At 42.5% G+C, this 23459-nt stretch overlaps 1 long non-coding RNA gene across 2 annotated transcripts in view; it reads right to left on the reverse strand.

The window, feature by feature from the left end:
• LOC131278167 (uncharacterized) overlaps window positions 1–21225 on the reverse strand; it is a 68901-nt gene extending 47676 nt beyond the window's left edge. The window contains exons 1-2 of one of the 2 annotated variants that reach the window (XR_011648935.1): window positions 20959–21225; window positions 15660–15823 (exon numbers count right to left, since the gene is read on the reverse strand). This is a non-coding gene — a long non-coding RNA (uncharacterized lncRNA). The remainder of the gene's footprint in view (window positions 1–15659; window positions 15824–20958) is intronic. The other variant, XR_011648936.1, reaches the window with a different exon arrangement.
• Between the last annotated feature and the right edge of the window lie 2234 nt (window positions 21226–23459).

Raw genomic sequence — 23459 nt, forward strand, 5'->3', positions numbered from 1 at the left:
ACTGAGCTATTTCTAGGACTGTACTCAAAATATCTGTAATCCTTACTCAATTAAATTAAACAGTTAGTTTTCCTAATTACAACTGACTAACAATTGAGGTAGAAGGTCATTGAAATATAGGAAATTAAAGAACAGGGATAGTGAACTCAGCATGTAAACGGAATTAGTAAGAAATAGCACAACTGGAAAGAGATCTTGGCGAAAAGGAGGAAAGAGTAAAGACAAATAAGTTTATATGCCTAAGAAACTTCAAAGTGAGTCTGGGGTCATTCCAGAGGTAACATTTATGCATGTCTCAGCAGGATCTCATTGACTGACACGGTTAATATTGCCTCAAATGACAGGACTCCTCACGGCTCTAGAGACATCCAGACATTATAGATGAGGCTGATAGCTCAGGAGTTTGACACCCTGCCAGTGGGCCCTACTTTGGAATTTACGCTCACCAGTGCGACAGAGTTGGACTCAGTCATGCTTTCCCTATACATGTGTCTTCTGCCCCTTATATTTGAACCTATAGTTACTAATAGAATTGATAGGTTTATGTATGAAAGACTTAAATCTCTGGGCTTGTCATGTGCCAGTTGGGCCTTGAATCTCAAAAGATTTGCAATACCTACTCTCCAGTTCACTGGACTCACCCAGGACAACACCCATCCCAAGGAACAGAGTCTGCAAATGAGAGCAAGATAGTCCCATCCATCTGTCCCATGGGATCTTAGCCTCTTCACAATTAGAGGCAGAGTGTGCATTACCATCCCAGAATCCTCAGGATTGGGGAATGAACGATGGAGTAGAGTAGGCTCACTGGTATTCTACTATAGACTTATTGTGATTCCAGCAATGGAAGAACTTTATCACTGATGTGGAGGCAGGGGCCATTGGAGATTCTGAGGGGAAGGAGAGGGATAAAGTCAGTGTAACATGCGGGCATTTTCTGGACATTGGAATTGTCCTGAAAGACATTGCAATGACTGATACAAGCTATTATATGTCTTCTCATAACTTAGGAAATTGTGCAAGAGAGAGTTTAAAGTATAATGTAAACTGCAATCCATGCTGAGGGGCAGTGTTCCAATATGTATTCATCAATTGTAATGAATGTACCACATGAATGAAAGACGTTTTTAATGTGGGAAGTGTGGGAGATGTAAGGAGCGGGGCATATGGGAATCCCCTACATTTCTGATGTAACACTTATGTAATCTAAGTATGGATGAAAAAATAAACAACCTCATACACTGATCATCCCAGGAAAAAAAAAAAAGAATAAAACTATGTGGTTGAAAGGGAAAATCTAAAGTCATATATATTACTAGAAGGAAAGCTTAAAAATGCAACAGGTAAATGTATAAGAGTGAGACCTCATGTAAAATATATGTTAAGTGTAATATTGCAAACATAAGATTGTTTTTCCAAATATAAACACAACTAAACTATAGAGATAGAAACAGAATAACAGCTATGTATGGCAGAGGAAACAGAGATTGTGAGGTGATGAGCTCCTTTGTCTGTTTTTTCTCTATTTATTATTACTATTTGAATAATGAACAAACTCTACTAATGATTGAAATGATGAATGCACATCTATGTGATTATAAAAAATTCCACTGATTAGGCACTTTGGATGGATTTATGCTTTATTAAAATGTATCACTATAAGTGATATGTTAAAAAAAAAAAAAAGGAAGAAATGGCACAAACTTCTAGGCAAAAGGATATCCACACACATACAGAGGTACATTTTTGCAATACTTTCATCTATTAACTGCCATGTTGTAAATTATTCAAGAACACTGGAATTAGTTGAATGAAGTGAATATATGAAACACATGGCACCTGTTTGATATTCCTATGGCACTCAGGGAAAGATTTGCAAATTTTGCTTTATCTTTAAGGTGTCATGAAAAGTTTAGTTTCAGTTACATATTTATTTCAAAAGTCACTATTTGTTGCCATATCTACTACTTGATAAAACATTTAGACAAAATGACCTACTCCTTACTGTGTAACATTCAGTAAGCCATTCAAATATTCTGAGCCTGTTTTATCATTTAAAAAAAGAAAATAGAGTACCAACACAGGACATTATTATGAAGATTGTGGAGATAATGCTGGTACAAGAATTGTGTAAAATGAATCATCATATAAACTTAGGAATAGTTTAATTATGCTGCCCAATATGCTGAAGGAGATGTTGAGCAGACTTCAGAACATCCCTGAATTAAATCACGGGACACTTCCTATTGCTGGGTTCTCCATGAGTTTCACAGTAGTGGTGATGAAGTGGGACCCAGAGAAAGTAGAGAGTTTTCTAAAAGCACAGGAGAGCCAATGGACAGAAAATGTTTCTGCTTCTTCAAAGGCTATATCCAGCTCCAACCCCCCTCCCTCATAAATTGTGGGAGGTGGATAAGACTGGAGAGTAGAAAGGCACTGTCAATGTTATCACAGACTGGCAAAGGCCTCCATGGGCTGTGCAGGGTGGGATCATAAGTCCCTTCTACACCCAAACATTACTCTATATTGTCATTAACATTTTTAGAGAAGAACACAGGTTAAAGTCAAAGTCAAAGGGGAATCCTAGTGTAGTATAAATTCTTTGGGTCTATAATAGTGTATACATTCAGGGTGTCCTTGAGACGTCCCAAAATTTTATTTTTATTTTAGAATTTTATTTCATTCTAAAATAGAGAACTTTCATATTTACTGGTCTACACAAAAATATGTAACTCTGTGAATGTGCATTCAGCTTTTAGTCCTAGACTCCATGGAGCACCTAGGCAGAGGGAAGAAGCTTTCACAGTTTGATGATGAAGAATTACATGTAGATGGTTTAACTAATATCCCTGAAACACTGACTAAATCTATCCAGCAGAAGAATATAAACAAGAAATAGATATACTGGGGAACTATGAATATTCTTAGCTGCTTTACAAATCACATAAGCTGATCTTGCATTAAAAATCAATTTGGGAGAATAAGTTAAAAATTACACAGAAATTGAAATAGAGTGAGGAAAAGTCTATATTTGGTCATTTCATAACAAAACTCCTGACATTTACTTCTTTAGCAAATGATTATTGAAGAAATTAACTCTGTTCAGTGTTCTATGAAAATTTAACAGTAACAATTGTGTTGAAGTGGGTTATATTCTATTTATCAAATACCTCACAATATTTAGGAAGGAGCAATTGTTTAAGGAGAGAAATGAAAGCAATTGTTTAAGGAGAGAAATAATTGGTGGGACAAAAATAAAATCAAAATAGAGAAGAGGTTCTATATTTGTGACTGGACAGCCTAATGATGAGACTGCTGGTCATACACATGGACTTGGCTCAATTCATTGATTTGCAAGCCAGAGGGAAGAGAAACATCTGCTAAGTGATATCACAAAATCAAGAATACCCAGAAGTCATTTACTACCTTGCACTCAAAGATAACTGGAGAGAAAAATACCTAGTTCCTCTCCAATCTGCCTTTTGAGCTAGGTAGCCAGTCATAAAATAATTCAGTAGATTAATTATGAATGAAGCAGATCATTTGCATCTAATTATCAAGATTGAAAACTACCATTCATTGAGAAATCAGTCATTCACAGTGTTTACTGAGGTACCCAATTGTCTTAAGGGATATAATTATACTTTCAAAAAAACCCTTTACTTTATCCTAAATTAAAATAAATATGATCCAGGTGACAGCATATTTCTGTGTGGGTTGGAGAGAGAGGAGGGGGTAGCATTCAGGATGAAGTATTTCTGAATTAAATCTTTAGGGAACTAGATACGAAGGGAAAGCTGAAATGAAGTAAATTCCATTAAAAATAGAAGGAAATATGGAGGTATTTGTTTTTATCTTTCTAAAATCTTCAATCCATAATGAGTAGCTGAAAAAGTTGAGAGTAGATACTGGTCATCTATGCTCAATTCCAATCCTTTTCCTCCATTGGGATCATTCCTACACAGGAGATAGTGACATTCAAATGTGTGTTGAGTCGGTGTTCTTCATTCTTAGACTGCTTAAAGCCAATACCATGAAATGGATAAGGTTAAACAATGGGAATTCTTTACTCACAAGTTTAAGGCCTGGAAAATATAAAAATCAAGGCATCATCAGAGTGTGTTATATTTTCAGTAGTGACTGTAAATGCAAATGAATTAAACTCTTCATTCAAAAGACAGAGATGGGCAGAATGGATAAAATAGCAAGACTCAACTGTATGAGGTCTACAGAACACTTACCTTTAAGTAAAAGATACAGGTAGCTTGAGGGTGAAAGGATGGAAAAATATATACCATGCAAATAGCAACAAAAGCAGCTGGGTGGCTAAAATAATAGATAAAATAGACCCGAAATCACAAAAATTTTGAGGGACAAAGATGATTGTTATATACTGATAAAGGGTACAATTCAAAATAAATATGTAGCAACTATAAATATACACGTGTACCTAACAGTAGAGCTCCAAAATATGTGAAGGAAATATTGAAGATTTGAAGGGAGAAATTGATGATGCTATATTAATAGTAGAGTACATAAAAACACCATTCTCAAAACAGATAGGATTTCAAGTCAGAAGATCAATGAGGAGGTACACAACTTCACACTAAAGTTACACTAATGTACACTAAAACAACCAGACTTAGCAGACATCCATAGAACAATGCATCCAATGTAATCAGAATGCACATTCTTCTTCAGTGCGTATGAATCATTCTCTAAGATAGACCATATGTTGCTCAAACGATATGTCTCAATATATTCAAATATACTGAAATCATTCAGTGTTAATTCTCCTACCACAAAGGAATAAGCTAGAAATCAATAACAGAGTGAGAATTTGAAAATTGATTACTATGTGGATATTAGACCACATACTCTAAAAAGCCCATAGTTAAAGAGGAAGTCAGAAATATAATTAGAAAATACCTTTAAACATTGAAAATGAAAATACAACATATTAAAACTTAGAGATGCACTGAATGGTTAGTGTCATTTATACCTATAAATATTTACCTTAAAAAGGAAGAGAGGTTTCAAATCAGAAACTGGAAGAAACACAAAATGTAAAGCAAACTAAACCCAGAGCAAGCAGAAAAAAGGAAACAACAAAGTTTAGAGTGGAGAGAAATGAAACGGAAAACAATAAACAACAGAGAAAATAAAAAAAGCAAAATGTTGGTTATTTGAATAAATAAAATACACAAAACTTTGGCTAGACTGACAAAAGAAAAACAAAGAGAAAGGATACAAATGATAAAAATCAGAAATGGAAAGGGCTACATTAATACCATTCAAATAGAAATAAAGAGCACAATTAGAGGATATTATGAACAATTGCATGCCAATAAATTAGATAGCTTACATGAAATTGACATTTTCTTACAAACACAGGAACTACCTAAATTGACTGAAGAGATACAGAAGATCTTAAAAAACCACTTACTAGTAAAGAAATTGAATCAGTCATCAACAACTTCCCTATAAAGAAACACCAGATGGATTGATAGGGAAATTCTACCAAACATTTCAGAAGATTTAGTTCCAATTCTGCTCATCCACTTCTAAAATATTGAAGAGGAGGAAACACTCCCTAACTCATTTGATGACACAAACATCAAATCATACCAAAGCCAGACAAGACAGAAAATAAAACTAGAGAGCATAATATCTTATGGATGTAGTTGCAGAAATCCTCAACAGAATACTAGGAACTTAAAACAACAACAACAAAAAAGAATTATACACTATGATCAAGTGGGATCTATCTAGGTCGTGCAAAATTGGTTCAACATAAGAAAATAAATCAATGTAATACAACACATAAACACAATGAAAGGAATAAAAACACAGAATCATCTCAATAATTGCAGAAGAGGCACTGTGACAGAATACAACTCCCTTTCTTATTAAAATTTAAAAATTTTAGAACTCAAGGAATAGAAAGACTCTTAACATGAAAAAGGGCATATATAAAAAGCTCTCACCTATTATTCTACTTAATGGTGAAAAAATAAAAGCTTTCCCTCTGAGATCAGGAACAAGACAACTATGGTTGTTGGGTATTGTTTATGAATTCCAATATCAGATATTGAATTATGTTTATAAACAGGTCTGTTCCTCAGGAATTATAATAAGTTCAGAGGTTTCACTTCCAACTTGATTAAATTATGATTGATGTTTTGATTGGGCCACATCAGTAAGATGTCAAGTTCCCATCCCCTTGGTGGGCAGGGATCCACAAAGAAAACACATGGCAGATGAGAGAGTAAGAGTTTTTGATGTGGGATTCCTGGAAAGTAAACAAAAGGAGAAGGACACAGAGGAATAGAGGTGGCTCCATAGATATGGCAGAGGCCCTGGGAAGAGAGAGAGCCTGATAGTCTACAGCTGACACTATGGAGAAAACAGAGCAGCTGAGCTTGGAGAGAAAAGAGACCTGGGGAAAGAGCAAGCCTTACGCTAACCTACAGTTGAGAAAGGAAGAAGCTGGGACCACAGAGCTTTAAAAGGAAGAAGAAGAAGGCAGAATCCTTGCAGATGTTGGCAGCCCATCTTGCTCCAACATGTGGCAAAAGACTTTGGTGATGGGAGTAAATTATGTTTTATGGCCTTGTGTCTCCAAGCTTTTACACCAAATAAATACCCTTTACAGAAGCTAAGAGATTTCTGGTACTTTGCCTCAGCACCCATTTGGCTGACTAATATGCCGACTGTCACCACTGTTTCTCAAAACTGTCTCCTGATTAAATACTGCCCATTTGAAGCAATAAACTGCTGCCTTCTCAAAAATTGTAGAATCTCAGGAATAGCAGAAAACTCAGAAAGGTCTAGTCCCACCAGACAACCTGAGAATAGAGGAGAACATGTAGACATATTGTCTAGTCCCACCAGACAACCTGAGAACAGAAGGGAAAAGGTAGACTAAGAACTGTTTAACTCCAGGAGAAATAGCTTCACCAGAGAGATTAGGCAGAACTGAAATGCTAATATTGTCAAAATTCTCCATGCCATATTCTTAGGAGGATTCAAACACCCATAGAAAACCTGGCAAAGACATATATTTATTTTCTCACTAGATCAATTTAGAAAGTGAGGTTATCTACACCTGATAAATTAGGCAAGATGAATGGAAATTTTCACAGATCTTAGAAGAAAGCATTTAGAAATATTAAATGGGAGATTGTTTTCATCTCTTCTAGATTTGGATAACTGTCTTAAGAGATAAATAGAACAGAATTACCAACTCTGACTTTTTCAACCAGCTAACTTATATTTGGATCTTCATGAGCCCCTTTGGTATAATGAAAGAGTTGACTAGGCTTTATCCCCAGTTTCCAGGGAAGAAAACTCTAAATTGTTGGAATTCCCTATGGAATGAGGTGATGCAGTAGTTTAGAAAAATGGAAGATGAGTTTAAGACCTCACCGAAAAATATGGCCATGAAACACGTGACCATGGAACCCCACCTGGAAATCCCCTGAAGGTAAGGGCTTCCACAAAAAAAGTTGCCATAAGGATGCCATGAGAACCACATTTGAAAGGAGACTGGAACAAGATCTTATCCAGGTTTAAGAGAAACCCAAGGGTGGAGCAACTCAGCAACTGGAAGAATCTTGAATTTCCATCCTGGGGAGTATTGCCACTTTCTCTGATGGAACAATAAGAGTCCCCCAAATTCAGAGGAAATGGCTAGTGAAGGAGGATGGTCCACTGATGGGCCCTTGATATTGATGACTGTGTCTCCGAACCTTTTTGTTTGAAATTGAAAGTTAGCATAGAATTATATGTGCCTAAGTGTTACCTCCTGAGAGCCTCCTTGATGCACAAATGTGGCCTCACTCTAAGCCAAAACCAGCATATAAATGCAATAATTCCCCCCAGCACAGGACATGAATGCAAGGGATGAGCTTCCTGGGCCCAAGGTATCATGACCAAGCACAAAATAGAAATGCAACTGAAAAAAGACCTTGACCAAAAGGGAGAAAAATAAAGACAAATGAGTTTGTATGACTAAGACATTTCAAATTGAGTCAGGAAGTCATTCCAGATGTTACAATTATGCAATTCTCAGAAGGATCTCATTGACTGCCAAATTAGACATTACCCAAACAGCTGGATTCCTAAGGGCTTTGGAGATTCCCAGGCAATATGATCAGGGCAGATAGTGCCTAAGATTGTTACCTGGCCATTTGGCCCACTTTTGGGGTTGTGTTCCCCAATGTGACAAAATTGGACTCAGTTGTGGTTTCCCTATACTTGGCTCCTCAACCACTTTTATTTGAACCATTAGTTCTGGAGTTGGTAAGTTTACATCCAAGAGAATTGAATCTTCAGACTATCCATGTGACAGCTGGTCCCTAAGCCTCAGTGGAGTTGCAATGCCTACTGTCCAGTTAATTGGACTCACCCAGGACAACCAACAAGGAGGTGATGATGGGCAGCAAACATACCAAGGAAGCAAGAGAGCCTACAGCTGCAAGCAAGAGAGTCTCATCCATTGGCTATATGGGACAGAAGCACCCTCTCAATTAGAGGTGGAGTAGGCATCAATATCTCAATAACCTCAGGATTGGGGAATGAACTATACACTAGGGTAGACTTACTGGTATTCTACTATAGAATTACTGTGATTCTAGCAATGGGAGAACTTACATCATTGATGTAGAGGCAGTGGCCCCTGATGGATCAGAGTTCAGGGAGAAGGAAGACAGGTGTAATACGAGGGCATTTCAGGAACTGGGAATTGTCCTGAATGACATTGCAATGACAGATACAGGCCATTATATATGTATATTACTATAACTTAAAAAATTGTGTGGGAGAGAGTGTAAACTACACTGTATTCCATTATCAGTGCTTAATGGCAGTGCCTCCAAACGTGTTCATCCCTTGCAATCATGTACCACACTAACGAAAGATGTTAATGGGTGTAAATACGGGCAGTGTGGGGAGCAGGGCATAGGGGAATCTCCTGTATGTTTTATGGAACATTTATGTAATCTAAATACCTTTTTTAAAAAATTAAAATAAAAAAAAGAATGAAAGAGAGAAAGCCCTAGATACCCTCAAGGGGCCTCACAATTAGGATCACTAGGGAATTGATCGGTAGGTAATCAATCAAAACAGCAAACAGCTGGGGCCCCTGACTGAACATTAGCAAAGTGACAGATAACGAATAGCTTAAAATGTAACCACACGAGCCAAATTGCTCTCTCTGCCTAGAGGAGCTGGCATTAAATCTCAGTGCCTATTTCCATCCAGCTCTCCCATTTCTCAGCTAGCTCTGTTCCTTTCACCCACATCTCAATAAATTATTTTACTGGCCTAAATGAACTGGCATGGTCTTAAATTCTGTTATGTAACATAGTCAAGAACCAAGAGGAATCCAACACTTCCCCGGCCTAATTTCATGAGCATCAACCAGGAGTTCTAGAAACAGGTGACCCTCCCAGACACCCAGCAAGGATGGTGAGTCTAAATGCCCAACTGGGCCTGTGGCCTAGGTCTAGCAGGAGTTGTCTGGGAGTCTACCAGGCCCTATTTGTGAGTTCAGAATACCTATGACCTACTCTATCATATATCATTAGGCCACTAGTTAACTCCATTTAATTAGAAGTGCCTTTCATCTTCCAAATACTGCTGTCCTCATTTTGGGTCTGTGAGATGCTTTAGAATGCCTTAGCAACTGAAAATGCATTTGTTTGGGAAACCTGAGTCCTACCCTCAGTACCACCCTGAGGCTTTGCTTCTTTTCATCCTGGGAAGGCCCTGAGGTTGCCTCTGGGGTGGCCCTGAGGCTGATTACTGGCAATTCACAGGTCAATTAGACTCTTGTTTTTTGTAATGGGCTTTTAATGTCTCCTGTAACTGAGAACATGGGCACTGGGAGCTACTATGAGGTGAGTTTGCTCCTATCCATCTTCTAAAACCTCTTTAAAGTAGGCAAAAGAAAGGTCTCTAGCCACTCCCTTTCACAGGGTCAGTCCGGCTTAGGTGTTCATTTTGGAAGCTGGAACCAGATGTACTCAAGAATGCTAAGGCTCTGAGGATGCTCAGAGAGCAGAAACTCCTGATTCCTGAATAAACAGTTTTCAATAGTAGGGCTCTCAATCTCAGGAGAGTAAGCAATCCATTCAGTAAGGTCTAGTGGTAGACACCACCCAGACTGAGGAACCTGTTTATCCTCCCATAGGAAAATGGGCAGCTCTTCCAGAATTCCTGCAGAATCCCTCTTGGAGTGCCTTCTCAGAAACTTGGACAAGCTGCCATTTCACTGATGGTCTAAAAAGGAAGAAGCATATTTCTCTCTGAAACACCATATGGCTGCAGTACAAGTTAAAAGATGGCCAGGAATGGCCACTAAGTTGGATCCTCGATCTAAACCTGTTGCTGAGCGGGGAGGTCTCAGTCTCGCTCAGGCCGAAGAGTCGGGGGGGGGGGTCAGCTCCTACCGAACCACCGGCGGGGGGTGCTCCAGGGATAGAGCACCGGGGCTCTCCAGGCGTGGGGGACGCGCGGTTAGGAAAGAACCACGGAGACCGCCTGAGCGCAGGAACAGGTCTGCTTTATTACGGAAGTACACTTAGCTATATAGGGTTGGGTAGAGGGAGGGGCGTGATGAAGGGAGGGTTGGCTAAGGGGCGGCTGTGGACAGGCTGAAGCTGATGGATAGACCTGAGGTAAGCAGTTACTGGGGAAGATGGCAGATTGTGGGTTGGCAATATGGGCGGGACTGGCGGGAAGGACGGCGGGGGCTGGAAGGGGAGGAGGGGTGGAGAAAAGCGGCAACAATTGCTCCTTTTGTTTTTAAAAGGAAATAGAGGCAACAAGTTTTGGTGCACACTGTGGGTGTGAATAACTCGGTGTGCGCAGCAACAAAAGACAAGGATTATGAGGAGGAGGAGGAAAAGGAGTTTATAAGAACGGGTACTGGAATAGGACGAGGGGTGGGGGGAGACCACGAGGACCAGCCAGCCGTGAGCGGACGACATAGCATCTGGCCAGGATGCATGTGCCCGTCATTAGGGTCGGCGCACGCCGGCGCCTGGCGCGCGCCGAGCCTTGCCAGCGAAACGGGCCCGTGATGCCCCTGAATCCCTCGCCCGAGGGGGAGGAACAGTTGGGGAGAAGTGAGGGGAGGAAGACAAGAAGCTATAGGCCTGCGGTCTGGAGTAGGTGGCGCGGGCGGAAGGGGCGTGGTGGACGGCGGGGGGGGGGGGGGACTCAGCGGTGGCGATGCGTTGGTAGTGAACTTGTACAAAGGAGAGGACAGTAATAGTGCGCTGGGTCATGGCATCCTCTGGCGGAGGATGGGCACATGTAGAAACCTGTGGCAGCGGGGTTGTGTCCCCCCCACTCATAAGACGGAAGGTTCGTGCGTCCAGTGAGGTTGGCGACATCAGTTGTGAAAGAGGGGGCGGAGGCGGTTACGTTCGAGGCGAGGAGTCTTTTTTGTTGCCAGAGGGAGAGCGTCCAATTGAAGGGCTGGTGACTCGGGTTGGCGGCGGCTGGGAGAACGAGGGAAGCCAGGACGAAGAAGACGGCCGCGAGGCTGTATGGAGGCATCATCTGACGGTGCGGTATCTGGCGGCTTGACACAGAAGCATCAGCAAGGTCATTCCCTTGAGCCAGTGGTCCTGGTAGGCCAGAATGGCTTCTGATATGAGCAATGAACCAGGGCTGTTGCCTCGCTTCAAGAAGTCGCTGTACGAAAGCGAGCGCTCAATCAATGTTTGAGTCACCCGGTAAGAAAGTGGCAAGCGGGAGGCTGCGGCACACTTGAAGAGTGTATAGGCTGTCAGTGAAGATGTTGAGAGACTGGTTTGGGTGGAGGTTAAGGACTGCAGCGACAGCTAGAAGCTCGCCCACTTGAACAGAAAAGTCATTTGCGAACAGCAGTTGCCGTGGCTCAGGATTTCCAGGAGTGTATATGATGGCAGCAAACGCCGTTTTTGAGGCATCTGTAAAGGCAGTGATGGCTGAAGGGATTGGGTTCCGTGCGGGCAATGGACGGAACGGGTTGGAAAACGCCAATTGAAACATTCCCTGCAGCAATCGGTGATGAGGATAGTGGTTGTCAAAGGAGCCGCGAAAGAGCTCTACCAGGCTCTGCATTTGGGCATTGTTAATGATGAGGTAGGTAACTTCCTTGGCATCTAAAGGCCAAACAATGGTGTGTGGCGAGATGCCATACGTTTGTATGGAGAGAAGTACTAAGTCAGTGGCCAGCGCGATCCAGGCCCTTATGAAAGGGCAGATTTTTGGGAGCTTGCTTTTTGACATATGAAGAAAGAGGAGGGGGCCATCTTGCCATAAGAGACCCATGGGAGTGACCGGCGTTGGCAGAACTAAAGCCAAAATTGGAAGGTCAGGGGAGAACCGCTCTAGGCGGCATTGCTGCAGAGCGGCGCTGACCTGTTGGACGGCTTCTCGGGCAGCGGGGGTGATGGTGATGCTGCGAGTGACTGCAGTTGGTGGGCTATCCTTGGTCTGCAAGAGCTCGAAGAGGGGCTGCATTTGCGCTGTTGTGATGGGAAGCGCCGAGCGAAGCCAATTGATTTGCCCGCAAAGTTGCTGGAGCTCGGTTAGCGTCATCTTATCAGAAAGGTGGATTTTTGGGCTTGCGGGTTGGATGAACCGATGAAAATGAAAGCCTAGGAATTGAAAAGGAGGCTGGAGGTTTATTTTGTCAGACTGCACAGTAAGCCCGAGGCTGGAGAGGTTTGTTATTATTGCTGAGAGCAGATCATTGAGGAGCGCACTGGAGCTCGCTGCTAAAAGGAGGTCGTCCATGTAGTGGAGAATGTATGTGTGCTCCGGATTGAACTTGGAGCGCAGCGGCTCAACAGCATGGTTGACATACAGTTGGCACATAGTCGGGCTGTTGCGCATGCCTTGGGGCAATACGCGCCACTGAAATCGCTGAGCTGCGCCTTGGTTGTTGATGCGTGGAACCGTGAATGACGGCTCTATATGCCCTGCTTGTAGCTGCTCTTCGACGAGGGCAGAGAGAGCCTGCAGTTTGTGAGCTGGCAAGGGCCACTGCTCGACCCAGATGGGCTCCTCTGTGTCCCATTCCAGAGGGATAGGGTCAGGTTTTGAGATGGGAGCAGTGGCCCCTAGAAGGGGGGGGCAGCGCAGCTGAGAAGGCTTCTGTGGTGATTCGGGCCTTTAGCTGGCTGAGAACATCTCTCCCCCATAAGATGGTCTGGACTGACGAGAGGACAAGTGGACGAATTTGGCCTTCGTGGCCTTCTCGGTCGCTCCAATGCAGAGGCTGGGATGTTTTCCAGGAGGCAGCGGCTCCTGTGGCGCCGATGACTTGAGGGCCGGTTTCGAGGGGCCAGTGATTGAATGCGGCGATCTCAAAGGGAACACAGGAGACTTCAGCGCCAGAATCCAGAAGCCCATCAAGCCATTGCCCATTAATCTTAAGCTCTAATGAGGGTTTCTGGCGGCGTGTGATGGGCATTGTCCACATTATGGCTTGGGAATTCTCCTGGGGGCCTCTTGAGGGTGGGGCTGAGGCCTGCCCTGCTGGGAGTTTAAAGGCTGCTGGGAACCTTGGGCTGCACGGCAGTTGCGGGCCCAGTGATATCCTTTCCCACAACGCGGACATGGTGTAGGAGGGCCCCTTGGCCGTCGCAACGGCGGGTCTGAGCGAGGCGCTGGGCCTGGCTGGGAGCACTCGCGGACAAAGTGGCCGGGCTGGCCGCACCGAAAGCAGACAGAAGTGGGGCCGGATGAAACAGCCATGGCAGAGGCAAAGGCAGCGGTGAGTGTTTTGACTTGTGGGTCGACGTCACGGCAAGCAAGGACCCATTCGTGCAGAGCTTTGTCGCGTATGGGAAGGACTACGGCCCAGAACGGCGCAAGGCACCCGTCTATAATAAGTTCTTTGGCCAGCGCAAACTGGGCATCCTCGCTGGAAATCTTCCGCTGACAAGCTTCCAGGACGCGGGCGACAAACGCTGGGAAAGTTTCATTGGGGTCCTGAAGCAGCTGCGCGAGCTTGGTGGGCTGCTTGGTGGAAACTAGAGAGAATGACTGCTGGACGAGGACTTTTACCCAATGCCAAAACCCTGGGTCAATTTCGAGATAAGAATGAGGGTTTGCATAATTGTTGGTACCCGTGTAGGCGTCGGAGGGATCGAGGACGCCGGCTTGGGCGTTCTCCACGATTTGCCGGTCAACAGACGCTTGGTAATGGGCGCGCCATTCAATAAATTGACCCGGTGTCAGGATGGCACGGGCTAGTGCAATCCAGTCATATGGGAGAACGAGTTGGGTCCCCAACTCCTCAAGTAGTTGCTGCGCATAAGGGCTGCCAATCCCGTCTTCCTTTACAGCTTTGCGGAGGGTTCTGACCTCTTCCGCTGTAAAGGGTAACCAAGTTTGGGGTCGCTGCTGTGTGGGCTGAGGATTCAACGGATATAGCTGGGGGGCTTGAGAAGGCGCGGCACTGGGGACTGATGGAGCAGCCAAGGCAGGTGAAGGGCTATTGCCGTACGGCGGCGGCGAGGGATAAGCGGAACACGGGTGAGAAAATGGCGACTTAACGGCTTCCGGGTGACAACAAAATGGCGGCGGGACCCTTCCGGGCGCCGGCCAAGATGGTGGAGCAGCCACATCCGGTGGCGGACAAAATGGCGCGAGGGGCGCTTCCGGTTTAGTGGAAGATGGCGACCATGCAGCTTCCGGGCCCAAACCGGATGCTGACTGGGCAGGAAGAGGCAGGTAGAGGCAGGAGGAGGAGGATACCGGCGGAGAAGAAGCCGGATGTGCGCCATCTTGGGCAGAAGTGGGGGAAGAAGGCAGAAGTCCGCCATCTTGGGGAGCGGCAGGAGTGGTTTCTGTCGGCTGCGGGGAGCTCGGGTGGGGAGGTTCGCGCTCAAGAGCAGCAGCAAGTTGGTCAGACAGAGAATCAGTGTCGGCGGGCTCATCGGGATCACAGTCTAGAGGCCGTTTGGGAGAAGCTTCATAAACGGCTTCGGTCGGAGCGCCAAGGAGACAGGCGCGAATGGCAACGAGAACGGGTAAGAGGCCTGCTGGGAAGGTGCGTTTCTCATGCTCCATGGCGGAGGTGACTCGATCTATGAGTCGCAAGTATGTGTCCGGGCTCCAGAGTTGGCAGGTGGCGAGCCATGGATTAAAGGGGAGTAAGAGGTCCCAGTACTTTTGGAGTTGCCGCAAAGAGATGCGGACTCCATTGGCATCTAGCAGGGCAGCGAGGGCCCTGACTTGTGGCGCCTGACGCAGCGACAAAGAGGCGCCCATGACGGGATAGGAACGGGACAACGGCGAGGGGTCCCTACCTGGAGAGGAGGATGATCGCCGATTACAGCAGCAGCAGCAGCAGAGAGGGGCCGGGGGAGGAGCTGCCCCACGTTGGGGGCGCCATAAACCCAATAGTTTACATAGGCCTATTCTGAAAGAGGGAGGAAAAATGAGTAGACTTTTCCTATACGCAGCTTTTTTTACCCCTATGTCATAATAAGAGCCTAAGGAGTCCTTGTCAGCAGTGCTATGCAGAAGGAATCCACAAAGGACAAATTAAGCCCCCTTCCAAGATAAAAGAAGGTATCTTAGCTGACCCCCTTCTTAGTGGCCCACCTGCTTTGACCAGGCTCCAGAACCTGAAGTGCATTTAAACTCACCTGCAGCAGGGGCTTCAGCACCTCCCTTGTATACCCAAGGCCCAGTCCAGCAGATCATACCCAAAGTGGAGAGTCCTTCCACTGAGGGTCTCCACTCTTTAAGGGAAGCAGCAAATGGGGATGCAGGCACCATTAGGGTGCATGTCCGCTCCTCGATGGACAACCTGGCACAGTACAAAGAAAAATTGGGTCTGTTTTCTGAGGACTTGATCAAATGTACTGAAGGTTGTCAAGAACTTCACAACAGTCTTTGAAAGTGCTCATTCTTCTCTCAACTTGCTTGAGTCAATTAAATGCCTTGTCTTACATCCTTCTGTAATTCTGGAATTAATTGAAAAATTTAATATATACAAGCTATGGTACCTATTTGACATTACTAACCCACTCAGAGGTAAAGATGTGTTCATTTTGAGCTATACAATTAGCATCAACATTATGTGAGAAGCACAAGGTGAGTTCAAAGAATCTACTTTGATTCCAGTAAGTTTGTCTTGTCCACTGGGTATAGATCACAGACACATTCACCAACTTGGGCTCTATACATAGCACATGTTTCTATAGTGGATATATTAATTTTGGTTATGAAATTGACAAGTTTGAAATGACTAAAATGTTCAAATGAGTTTTCTATGAAATATAGAAAAAAGCAATGTGTTCAGCTCAAAATATATAGATTTTGGGTCCCTTCTTATACTAAGGATTCTGCACAGTATAAATCCTCTTTTCCTAAATTTAATTTTTTAAAAAACTGACAGATGCATAAGTGTGATTTAGTCCTGCAAATCAATGCACCCATGGGAGACCATGATCCAGAACTGCTTTTGCCAGGAATGCGCTTGGGAAGGACCACCCATTCTAGAACAATGAAAGCAAGGGCAGCCCACTTACCAATGCAAAGGCTCAGCCAACTTGGCAAACCAGGTGCTAAATTTTATTTCTGAAAGCTCAGCATAGAGTGATTCTCAACCATCTCAAAGAATCTGTGAGATATATATATATATATTATTATAGACAACAGATTCCTTCCAGCTGGTTTACCTATAAGGCATTAATGCTGGAAGGAATCTGTTGTCTATAATAATGAACTTTAAAAGCACCATGCATTCACTGAATTCCTGGGCAATGAAACAATTGCTCAAGGAGAGAGTATAGGATGTCCGGGGAAGGATTCAGAAGATAGGTCCCTGAGGGAATGTAATACCTGCAGGACATCCTTAAATAAAGGATGTTGCAAAAGAGACCAAGGAAATACAAGTGACTTGTAAATTAAGAAGATAACCAAGAGAGATTACTATGAAGGAAAAAAATAGCTTTCAAGATAGAAAAAGAGTCACCAAGGTTAAGTGTTGCAAAGAAGTAAAATATGGAAAGAAAAAGATGCACTGAGTTTGGCAACAAGGTGTCATTGGTAGCCTAGGCAATAAAAATATTCAAGAAGTTTTCAGGTGGGAGTACAGGTGGAAGCATTTTGAAAATATAATTTTCACCTAATAGATTGTACCTTCCCATTAAATAGTTGAAAACAGGAGAGTGGCTGCAGCTCAGTGATTTAGTGCCTACTTCTCATGTATGAGATCCTGGGTTTATTCCTTGGTACCTCTTTAAAAATATTCTAAAATTCTGCTGAGAGTGCCACAATAGTCGAGAAACTATGCTCGAAGATACTATGTCACACATGAAGCATACTTGAAATAAGATTATTATCTACCATTTTTCCTCACACCCTTATCACTTAATGGTCTTTGACAAGTTTTTATTGAATATCTATGTATGGAAAGCACAACTGACATCTCTGGGGAATAAACAGATTTACCACAAGTGCTGCTTTCAAGGACTTTACAATCTATTGAGAAATCAGCCAACCAAGGGCTGTAACAGTGGTAAGAATAGAAGGAGCTAAGGTGTGTAAGGAATGAGACTCACCCTGTGGCTGAGGTGACCATATGGAGGAGAAAACGTGTAATTGGGCCTTGAAGAAAGGATAGGCGATAAATAAAGGAGATCAGAAGGGACATTTCCGTCAGGCAGACAGAAACGGCTCAGGCCCAAAGGAGGAAGTGTTCACACTATTGTGTGTGGAGCCGTGAGCAACTTGCTGACTGGGAAATACGAGATGTGATTGGACAGGGAGAGTTGTCAGGCTTGGGGGACCCTCGGTTTGGGATTTTGTTCTTTCCTACACTTAAAAGCATCAAAGGAGTAGCATATGTGCAAACCCAGCAAGTTAATATACCAGTAGTGGTCAATAGATTGAGACTGGATAAGGAGACCAACTAGGAAAAAAATGATCACTGGATATTACTTAGATGACAAAGTTAAGATCAAAAGAGAGGGATGAAAAAAACCATCAGTAAAGATCAGAATTGGTGTCTGTCTTGTGAGAAAAGTTGATGAGCATAGGTGAGGAAGTACAAAGCTATTGACATATATAGATCATCAAAGAAAAGAAACCACTTTAAAAAGAAAATGAAGTGGACTATGTGTCAGAAACATGGACCTTTGTAGGACAGGGAATCTGAAAAGCTGTCCAGCAAGCAGCAAGGACTTCAGGTCCAAGATGTCACAGGACATAGGGTGAATATTCTAGACAAAGAAATAGCAGAAAGAATCCAAATGGAGAGTATATCTCAAAGCAAATGACTGGAAAATGTCCACAAATTTGAGGTGAGAGAAAGCTTCTTTCAAAAACGCCTTGAATGCTTTTAAATTTAATTCCCGCTAACATTTAGTCTTCATAATTCCCATGCCACAGTTTTAACTTGAGCACATTAGCTATCCTAATCCTCCCTAATACACGATACCTGTCCTAAAGTATCACGCATTACCACCTCACAGCAATCGGCATGCACATAGTAAATTAATGATAAATCATAGCTCTTATTATTTAGTTTCCATGTATTTTCTTGTAGAAATAAAACATTAAAGAAAACAAGTGAGCTAGTAAAATATTTCCATAACTGAAACCAAAGCTGCTTTGTTTGCCCTAGCTGCCTCACAGTGAGGATTTGAAATCAGAGGCAAAATAGCATGAGATTCCTTCTCTCTGAGCTCCTAATGGTTTACAGACTACATGTTCAATGTTCTCTAACACATCACCTCTAATACTGTCTTGAACTGCATTACATTTCAATGCCTTGTGTATTGCCATTGCAGATTCCACCAGTACCTAATATGGTATCATACATACTTGTGAGAGGCAACAAATACTGACGTTTAATTAATCTTTTGACAGATTAACATTGCAATCGGCAATAATTCACAAATTACTGTAAAATAGTCAAATTGCATTGTCTAGCACACCTAGGTTATAACTTTATCAGGAAAACTAGGACAACAAAAGTAACAAGTACCCTTACCAATCAACCCAAGGGTGATGAAGGAAATATTCTCCTCACTTTGTATAGGTAAAAGGCATTAATGCAAATAACAATACCTAAAATGGAGGTGGCCCAACAAAACAGAAATCTAACCAAAAAGATAGGATCAGTTTCCTCCATACTTATAAAACAGAAAGAAGTTAAAATTAAAATGAGTCAGTATTTGCATATTATTATAGCACAGCAAAAAATAAACATGTAAATACATAATATCGAAAGGTCAAAGTGTACTGAAATTGTTGCACATGCCTTCGAACTTGGTATTAGCATATTTAGAAGTTTTGATTATCAAAGAAAGCTGTGGAGGTCCAGGGCTTATAGCATTTTCCATGTAGGTGAGGATGAATGTGAATTCTGAGCCATGAGAGTCAGTGTGCCGGACAAGTTACTCAGGCCTTGAGCAAGCCTTATTGCCTACCAGCATCCTTATTTCCATTCAACTCTGCTGCTATCTACACATTATTAAAGGTACTATCATTCCAGTGAAAAAGCCTTAAAATTTTACTTTCTACAATATACTTTGCAAAGTGGTTAGTTTGGCAAGTGCTAAAAAAATAGAAAGGTCTAATTCTGTAGTTCATAATTAAAAATATTTTATATAAAGAAAAGAATAATAACAATGAAAGTGATTTTTTCATTCAGTAACAAGTAACCCAACCTCTGGGTAATTTAGAAAATTATTCATGAAACAACATGTCCTAGCCAGTGCCAAAATCAAACATGAAAGGAGAAGAAAATCATAGAGTCCAGAAGAATTCACTTGATATTTTCAGTTACTTCCTTGAATTTGGGGAGTGGAGAAATTTAATAATGGACCTACAAAACTTGAGCTATCGTTAACACCTTGGGAGTCCTCTTAGAATTCTGCCTCACACACCATGGCAATAGAATTCATATCTGGTAATCCATGAGGCAAGGCTCTTATAATGTATTGAAGCTTGAGATTGACAGCAACTCAAAGCCACGCCTGTGTTCAAGACATTCAGGAATACTTGATATAATGGTTAGTTTTATGCATCAGCTGTGCTAGTTTATATTACCCAGTTATCGACTCAAATGTTCCTGTGAAGGTTTATAGATGTGGCTAACATCTGCAAATAGTTGTCTTTAAGAAAAGATTACTTCAATAATGTGCAGAGCCCTGATTCAGTCAGCTGCAAAGCCTAAGAGCAAAGCTGAGGTTTCCCTGAGGAAGGAAAAATTCTACCTCAACCCTGCAAAACTGGCCCCTGCCCAGGAGTTTCCAGGCTGTGGACCTGCCCTATGCATTTTGAATTTGCTAGCCGCATAATTGCATAAGCCAACTCCATGTATAAGTCTCTCTATATATTACCTTACCCAAAGAATGATATATTTGACAGAGCAATTTTTACTGTGGGGTAAATTGTTTAAATATTTAAGTATACACATTGATATGCAAAGCTATTATAGCACAAAAATTATTCATTAGGTCTGTAATCAATACTTGGCAGAGCTCACCAAGTATCATGAAATGTTATATTGTTTTTGAGGGTGAAGAGACAGGGAAGAAAATGTGTATGGTATGTGTGAAAATATATTATTTTGGTTCTTTTTCTTCTCATGAGACATAAAAATTCAAAAGAAATTGGAGACTTACTAATAATCTCATAAAAGTATTTTTTTAAATATTGGCAACACATATTGACAAAAAAGCTTTCTCTTGATATGAAAATGACAACTCAAGAGACAAATGGTCAATAAAGGCCATGCATAGCAGAGGAAATTAAAATGGCCAAAAACCATAAGAAAAGATGCTGATCCTCATTGGTACTAGCTAGTGATATAGAAAATGAAGGCAAATGAGATATTTACATGTATTAGTTTCCCAAAGTGATGCCAACACAAAATACCAGAAATCTGTTAGCTTTTATAAAGGGTATTTAATTGGGCTAAAAACTTACAGTTAAAAAGCCTGAAAGAGTCCAACCAAGGTTGCTTTTTCATCAGTCAGTTGCTCCATGTGGAAGCAAGATGCTCACTGTCTCTGGGAGGGTTCAGCCTTCCCATCTGGCTTCCTCTCTCTCAGCTGCTGGCTGGCATAGTGATTGTACCTCAGGGCTTCCTCTCCTGGCATAGGGCTCTTTTTTTTCCAGGTCTTTTATTTTAGCCCAATTTGTTCTGTTCTCTTCCCAAGGCCAGCAGCAAACTATCAGGGAACGGTTCATCTCTCCCCAGCGCCCCAGAATAAAAAATGACAGAGCTCTCTCTCTTCCTGCCTGTCTTCTTGAGTGAGTGTGCACTTATATTGACCCACCAAGGGGGCAGGGACTCAACCTGAGTCATGCCTTACTGACTTGATCAAATCAAAGCCCTAAATTAAGAGATGATTAATCATGGGTCCCTCAACTGAATCCAATATAATCAAAGATAATCTCACCCAGAAGAATGAATTCATTCACAAACAATCTTTCTCTTTCTAGGATTCACAAAAATAACCTCAAACTGTCACATCACTGTTCACTTATTAGCTTATTCTGCTCATGGAAATGTGAATTATCGGGTTCTAAAAAGGAATATGAATATTTGCTAAAATTTGCCACTGCAAGAAAAAGAAATTGGCAAGAGAGGAGTCTTATTGTCCTATGATTCATTTGAAGGATGGGCAGTGACTCTGGAGGTCTAGTTTTGTAAAGCATTGTGTAGCACGATTCAAGAATTAGCAATCCTGATTCAAATTTTAGATAATGGTAGGACACTTAGTATGTCTCTTTTTTTTTTTTAAGATTTTTATTTGTTTATTTCTCTCCCTTCCCCCCCCCACCACCCCCACCCACCCCGGTTGTCTGTTCTCTGTGTCTATTTGCTGCATCTCCTTTCTCTGCTTTTGTTGTTGTCAGGGGCAGGGGAATCTGTGTTTCTTTTTTGTTGCGTCATCTTGTTGAGTCAGCTCTCCATGTGTGCGGCACCATTCCCGGGCAGGCTGCACTTTCTTTCGCGCTGGGTGGCTCTCCTTATGGGGCGCAATCCTTGTGCATGAGGCTCCCCTACGCGGGGGACACCCCTGCGTGGTAGGGCACTCCTTGCGCGCATCAGCACTGTGCATGGGCCAGCTGCACATGGGTCAAGGAGGCCCGGGGTTTGAACTGCGGACCTCCCATGTGGTAAACGGACGCCTTAACCACTGGGCCAAGTCTGCCGCCCAATACATCTCTTATTAGGTATATTTCTCTGCCCTTTGAAGCAACAAACTTCTCCCTCAAAATCACAGAATCTCAGGGATAGCAGGAACCTCAGAAAAGTCTTATTCTATCAGACATCCTGGAAGGAGAGGGGGGCCAAGGTAGACATCCCAACATGACACATGAAAATGTTTAATGAAAGTCATTCCAGCATGGCAGACGTAGCTGAGTGTACCTAAGGCAGATATATAAGGCAAGATGTATGAAAATTTTCACAGATATTCAAAGGAAACACTGGCAGCTATAAAACATAAGATTATTAAAATAGTTTCTAGATTTGGCAAATAGTTTTAAGACATGAATAAAACAGATTTTCTGGATTTATTTAGATAGCTCTCAAATTCTGACCTTCTCTCCCAGATGATTTATATTTAAATCACCAAGCACCCCTGTGGTACAAAAAACAGTTAAACTGGTCCTTGTCCCCCATTCCTGTGGAAGAAACCTCTTTGGAATATTCTATGAAGGAAGGGTCTTTTATTTTTTAAGAAGGGCCAAGGAGAACACACAGTGTTACAGGATGGGGCCGGCTAAACTCTAGTCTTGGGGTAGGACTGACCAGGCATGAAACGCCAACCATGCGATTAGGGGGTTGGGACTTAGAGACAGGTCATATCAGCCCAGAGCCCATACCTCTGGGAGAGGAGGAGGCTACAGATTGAGTGCAACCACATGGTCATTGATTGTATCAATCATGCCTCCTTGATGAGACCCCCATAAATTCAGGACAGTCAGAGCCCACAAGAGGATAAGTACATATTCTGCCAGAGGGGGAGGCCTTCTAACTTCAGGTGTGGCGGACATGGAAGCTTACCACTGAAACCCTCCTATGTGTCTTTTCTTTGGCTTCTTCTCTTTTATATCCTTTTACTGTAATAAAGCTATATATGTCAGTATAGTGATTTCAAAGAGTTTCATGAGTCATTCCAGAAAATTTCAAACACTATAGGATACTGGAAATTCCTGATTTAGAGCTAGTTGATCAAAAGTGTGCATGGCCTGAGCCCCAGTAAGTGGGACTGATACCTGAAAGGCATTTTGTAGAGGATTCTCCTTAACCTTTGGAATCTGGCCTAGTAAGGATAGTTAGAGTCAGAGTTTTATTGTGTGACTCCACTATTTAGAGTTGTTGTCAGAAATTGTCTTTACAGAACTTGTGGAAGTTGCAGAAGTTTCTGTAACTTATACTGTTGCCCTATCCCAGTTAGACCTCAGAGTACTGG

This window comes from Dasypus novemcinctus, chromosome 1 (genome assembly GCF_030445035.2).
Source record: "Dasypus novemcinctus isolate mDasNov1 chromosome 1, mDasNov1.1.hap2, whole genome shotgun sequence".
In the NCBI taxonomy this organism is placed as follows: Eukaryota; Metazoa; Chordata; class Mammalia; order Cingulata; family Dasypodidae; genus Dasypus; species Dasypus novemcinctus.